Source organism: Bison bison, unplaced genomic scaffold (assembly GCF_000754665.1).
Source record: "Bison bison bison isolate TAMUID 2011002044 unplaced genomic scaffold, Bison_UMD1.0 scf7180017864212, whole genome shotgun sequence".
NCBI classification, from domain to species: domain Eukaryota; kingdom Metazoa; phylum Chordata; class Mammalia; order Artiodactyla; family Bovidae; genus Bison; species Bison bison.
The window spans coordinates 2,544,275-2,550,579 of record NW_011494784.1 but is presented as its reverse complement, the minus strand read 5'-3'; the positions used below and the strand labels follow the sequence as shown (position 1 = coordinate 2,550,579).

The following is a 6,305-nucleotide window of genomic DNA, read 5'->3' as shown; positions in this document are numbered from 1 at the left end:
TCCTAAAAGCCAAGCAGAGAAGTTTCCAAAGAAACTAACCCTGCCAACATCTTGACTCACACTTCCAGCTTCCAGGACTATAAGAAATAAACTTATGTTGTTTAAGTCACAAAGTTTGTGGTACTTTGTTAATGGAGCCCTAGTAAACTAATGTACTTCCCAATCCTAACCCACAATAATCTCACTATGCTGTCAGTGTATAGCTAAATTGGCTCACACAACGTTAGCCTTGTTCATTCTCAGGGCTTCCGTGGTGCTCATACAGTAAAGAATCTGCCTGAAATGCAGGAGACCTGGGTTCAATCCCTGGGTTGGGAAGATTCTCTGGAGAAGGGAATGGCTACCCACTCCAGTATTAGCCTCATTTTTTCATTATAGTCCTAGATCTCCGTTCTGAGATTGAGTCCCAGACACATGGGACTGGGTATTTGACCCAATCTTTGTGTAAGCAGTTATCTATCCAGTACCTTTGGATGGGCACCAGAAATTCTATCTTCCCACCCCTAATATTGTTCTCTAGCTCTGCTACTTTCTTTTTTTTTTTTTTTAGTTTTTTTTTAAATTTTATTTTATTTTTAAACTTTACATAATTGTATTAGTTTTGCCAAATATCAAAATGAATCCATCACAGGTATACATGTGTACTTTCTTTGTGTTAAAACAAGGGTTTGAAGCAAATATTACCTAACAAAAAAGAACAAGTCATTTAGGACATTTTAGCTTGACTAGCAGAGAAGGCAATAGCAACCCACTCCAGTACTCTTGCCTGGAGAATCCTATGGACGGAGGAGCCTGGTAGGCTGCAGTCCATGGGGTCGCTGAGTCAGACACCACTGAGCAACTTCACTTTCACTTTTCGCTTCATGCATTGGAGAAGGAAATGGCAACCCACTCCAGTGTTCTTGCCTGGAGAATCCCAAGGACAGCAGAGCCTGGTAGGCTGCCATCTATGGGGTCGCACAGAGTCGGACATGACTGATGCGACTTAGTAGCAGCAGCAGCTTGACTAGAATTAGTCTATCAGAGAGTAAGAGAAATACAACCTGTGGGCCAAATCCAGCCAAATACAACCTGTGGGCCAAATCCGAATCCAACCTGTGCTTTGTAAATAAAGTTTTATTCATAGACACTCATTCATATACATACTATATATGGTTGATTTTATACTACAATAGCAGAATTGAATAATAGCAAAAGAAACCATATGGCCCACAAAGCCTAAAATATTTACAGTCTAGTCCTTTACAGAAAAAGTTTGCAGGCTCCTGATCTAGACAAGTATAAGCTCCCCTGGTCAGAGGACAGAGAACTTGTTTTGGAATGGGTGATACCTTGGCAATATTTCTCTATAAGCGAACCAGCTGAGGATTTCCCTATGAGTGGAGTAGTACCAGACCCACTCTGTGATTAGTACATTTTGTCCCAGCTTTTATGGTCTTTTCATCTTCTTAATATAAAGTGTTTCAGAAAGATTTATTTCTGCCTTTCAGCCTTATCTACCACTGTTTCTTATTCTCTGAAATCAGAGTAAGAGGTGCCCTCTCACCATACTTTGTATTTTCCAATCTATCGCCTGTGTCAACAATGTTTCCTCTACAGAATTACATATCCTTCAAGCCTCATCTTGCAAAGTTCCTCACCGGAAGGCTGATCTACTTTGGAACTCCACAGAACACTTCTTTTAGTTGGAGAAGTGCTGAACTCCACTTTAATGTACATATACTTTTCTCTACTACTGGACTGTGAGCTCTTTTGGGATGGAGAAAAATATCCTGTTCAACGCTGTTTCCTCTATAAGGACTTCATTGTTTTTCAAATAGTAAATGTGCTATCAATGACCATTAAATTGCTAGCCACATTTCTGCACAGTGACTCACAAAATGCATTCTTCCAATTGCCAGATAGTGGTCTGGAAGTACATCAATACATGTTAAAAACTAAAGTTGGAAACTCAGAAAAGCAATTTAGTAAAATAATGCTTCAAATAACCATACTTTTGGTATACAAGGTAATCAAAAGACAATACATGCTTTAGGAAAGGAAATTATCTTTTTCCAACTAACTTTCATTTCAAAATAGACTGCAAGCTCCCTCATTTAGAAATAGAGTTCAGAACACTTGGAGAGCTTTTGTAAACTTCTGTTTCCTATCTGTCTTGGTTGGGTTGCCCAGAAACAGACTCGAGGCAATGTTTTAAGTGCCGGTGGTTTCTTGGGGAAGTAAGAAGAAAACAGTAAGCAAGTTGGGATGTGAAGCAAAGAAGGAATGAAGAGCAACTAGAGGTACACTCAGTGATTGAAGCTTAATTTTACTTCAGCAATTCTGGGAGCCAGTGTGAAAATGCTTGAGTTATCCCACCCAAGGAACAAAGGAGCTAGGGTGTCTATACACTTCAATTTGTCTGTAGTTGAGGGCTGCGTTCAAGGGTATAGAAATTCTATTCTGCTGGGTAGGTGAAAAGCACGATCTAGTGGCTAAAGTAAAAAAAAAAAAAAATCCTCAGGTAATTAAGTGCTATGAAGTGCAATTGAAGAGAGCTGGTATGCCTACAGTGGCGATGGCAAGGAGTTATGGGAAGAGTATCAACATCGTCTGTTAGGCTAACTTTGAGTATCTAGTAAATGCTCATGTATTTATTGAACAAGTAACTATTGGGGGCTTCTGTTCACGTCTCCAGCCACCAGGAGGGTGCTGGAGAAGAGTGGTAAGCAAAGGCAGATAATGCAGCCACACTGATACAGCCTTCATTTTAGTGGAGAAAATGGATAATAAATATATAAACCACCAAATAATATAATTACAGACTGGAATAGATAATTTAAAGGAAAGAAACAGGAAGCTATAATAAAGAATAATCAGGGTACAAACAGGTAATGTGGTCAGAAAAGACAGATGTCAAAATAAGGGGCCTATACCAGACTAAAAACTAATCTCCCCATTTCAAAGAAAACTAGTGCAGATTCTTTCTCTCTGGGTAGATGGGAGTTTACAGAGACTTGGGACATTATAATCAAAAGTGAGTCAAATATGACTCCCTGTCTTAGACCACTGGGGCTACTCTAGCAAAATTACCATAGACTGGGCAGTTCAACGCCTCACAGCTCTGGAGACTGGAAAGTCCAAGATCAAGACACTGCTAGATTCAGGGTCTGAGGAGAGCCTGATTCCTGGTTCACAGATGGCCATCCTCTTACAGTGTCCTTATATGGTGGAAGAAGCTAGGGAGCTCTTGGGAGACTCTTTTATAAGGGCATTAATTCCATTCATAAGAGCTCAGTCTTCATGATCCAATCACCTCCCAAAATCCTCTCCTCCAAATACTATCACACTGGAGAGAAGATTTCAACATATGAATTTTGGGGGGACACAATCATTCAGTCTACAGCACTTTCATTCCCCTAAGACCCAGTGGAGAGGGAAAACTATCTCAGACAAGAGGGGAGGGCACGGGGCAACTCTGTGTCTCTAAGAGGAAAAATAATTAAACATGGGCAAAGGAGATCCTAAGAAGCTGAGAGGCAAATGTCATCATATGCATTCTTTGTGCAAACTTGCCAGGAGGAGCACAAGAAGAAGCACCCAGATGCCTCAGTCAGCTTCTCAGAGTTTTCTAAGAAGTGCTCAGAGAAGTGGAAGATCACGTCTGCTGAAGAGAAAGGAAAATTTGAAGACATGGCAAAGGCTGACAAGGCCTGTTATGAAAGAGAAATTAAAACTTACATCCATTCTAAAAGGGATACAAGTTTCAAGAAAGAAGTTCAAGTATCCCAATGCACTCAAGAGGCTTCTTTGGCCTTTTTCTAATTTTGTGCTTAATATTGCCCCAAAATCAAAGGTGGACATCCTAGCCTCTTCACTGGTGATGTTGCAAAGAAACTGGGAGTGATGTGGAATAACACTGCTACAGATGACAAGCAGTCTTATGAGAAAAAGGCTACTAAGCTGAAGGAAAAGTACAAAAAGGATATTACTGCATAGCAAGCTATAAGGAAGCCAGATGCAGCAAAAAAAAAAGGAAAGTCATCAAGGCTGAAGAAAGCAAGAAAAAAAGGAAGAGGAGGAAGGTAAGAGGATGAGGAGGAGGAAGAAGATCATAATGAATAAGTTGGTTCTAGTGCAGCTTTTGGAGAAGGCAATGGCCCCCACTCCAGTACTTTGCCTGGAAAATCCCATGGATGGAGGAGCCTGGTAGGCTGCAGTCCATGGGGTCACAAAGAGTCAGACACGACTGAGCGACTTGACTTTCACTTTTCACTTTCATGCATTGGAGAAGGAAATGGCAACCCATTCCAGTGTTCTTGCCTGGAGAATCCCAGGGACGGGGGAGCCTGGTGGCTGCCGTCTATGGGGTCACACAGAGTCGGACATGACTGAAGTGACATAGCAGTAGCAGCAGTGCAGCTTTTATTCTTGTCTATAAAGCATTTAACCTTCCATTGTACAAAACCCACTCCTTTTATAGAAAAAAAATTGAAATGTAAAAAAAAGGAAAAGATGAGTGTAATAATATCGATGCAGATAAAGGGAATGTTAAACAAGATTTAATATTACTGAAAGAATATTACTGGGGAAAAAAAGATATAATCCAGCTAGAACAACCAGTTTCCTATAGACGCCCAACACTGTCTCTTCAAAAGTCTCTTGAGCAGGTCACAACCATCCTCACTAACCCTAAGTGAAGGGTATAGCCACACTTATGAACTCCTTAAAACCCAAGATCAACTCTGAAATAAATCTAAAAGCTGATCCCAGGTGAATTAGACCCAACTGAACCTGACATCCTGAGACACTAAAGTGTATATAGTAGTTTAAAATGCATCATTATGTCCATCAAATTGAATTAGCATTCTGAAGTTCTATACAACTACACATAAGTTAAGCAGGTAACTATTACTCCTAAGAGATGTATCTTCAGTGAGTAAGCAGTGACTTTTAAACCAGATAAAATACTACTAGTTTGTTGAGAATAATTTTGGTCTTTAAAAATTGTCTTAAGAAATGCAGATGACTTGCTGAAGAAGCATATTCCTCCTTTATTGGGAAAGAGAAAATAGAGACTACTGCAAAGGAAGAACTCAGTGATCTTCTCCTTCTGGCTGGATAAAAATTGAATTTTATTACTAAGAAGGTCAAGATATGCTGAAAACATCAAAATTTCTTCTTTCTCAAAAACAGATTCTGTTACCCTGTGGTTAAAACCCAATTTCTACCTATATCCTCAAAAAGTCCCTTTAATTTCCCCAGTAGGATGGTTAGAAGGTTGGGGACCAGCTGAAAAGTATTTGTTCTCACTATGTGATCAGAAATAAGGCTCAGGTCTGCCTTTTATTATCTCCAACATGAAAATCTGATGCTCCTAGAACTTCGGCCCATGAAACACTGTATGTAATGGGAGACAACACAGAAGAGAGGAAAAGAGCCAGTGATGAAATTCAACTCTACCACTTCTGCGTTAAGTAGCCCTGGGCTTGTCTCTTAATCTCAATTAGGCTCAGTTTCTTCCTGTGTAAAATCTGAATAATAATGCCAACATTGTGAGAATTGAGTAAACTTGCCTAGTTCATTGTCTAGTGCAAAAAATAACATTACTGCTGCTGCTAAGTCATTTCAGTCGTGTCCGACTCTGTGCGACCCAATAGATGGCAGCCCACCAGGCTCCTCCGTCCCTGGGATTCTCCAGGCAAGAACACTGGAGTGGTTTGCCATTTCCTTCTCCAATGCAGGAAAGTGAAAATGAAATCGCTCAGTCGTGTCCAACCCTCAGCGACCCCATGGACTGCAGCCTTCCAGGCTCCTTGTCCGTGGGATTTTCCAGGCAAAAATACTAGCATTTATCATATAAATGTTGAGATTGAAGGACAACCATTTTGGACAAACATTTACAAAAGAATTCTAACCATAATTTTTTACTGCTATAAAATAGAGAAAGTTATTCAGTTTTTATGTGAGTTGGGATCCTTCTGTTTACTCCAACCCACTATGGTCAGCATATCTTCAGTGTTGTACTGATTCCTGCATCCACTGTCTGCCTGGATATTACATATCCAAGTGTGGTAACCAGCCTCTGACATGACATCCAATGATTATTGTCTACTGATATTCATGCCCTTGTATAGGTTCCTCCCATGATGCCTGTATGCTGCTGCTACTGCTGCTGCTAAGTAGCTTCAGTTGTGTCCACTCTGTGCAACCCCATAGACGGCAGCCCACCAGGCCCCACCATCCCTGGGATTCTCCAGGCAAGAACACTGGAGTGGGTTGCCATTTCCTCCTCCAATGCATGAAAGTGAAAAGTGAAAGTGAAG

At 40.6% G+C, this 6,305-nt stretch overlaps 1 pseudogene; it reads left to right on the top strand.

Moving 5' to 3' along the window:
* The first annotated feature begins 3,449 nt into the window (after positions 1–3,449).
* LOC104992156 overlaps positions 3,450–6,305 on the top strand; it is a 26,534-nt pseudogene continuing 23,678 nt past the window's right edge.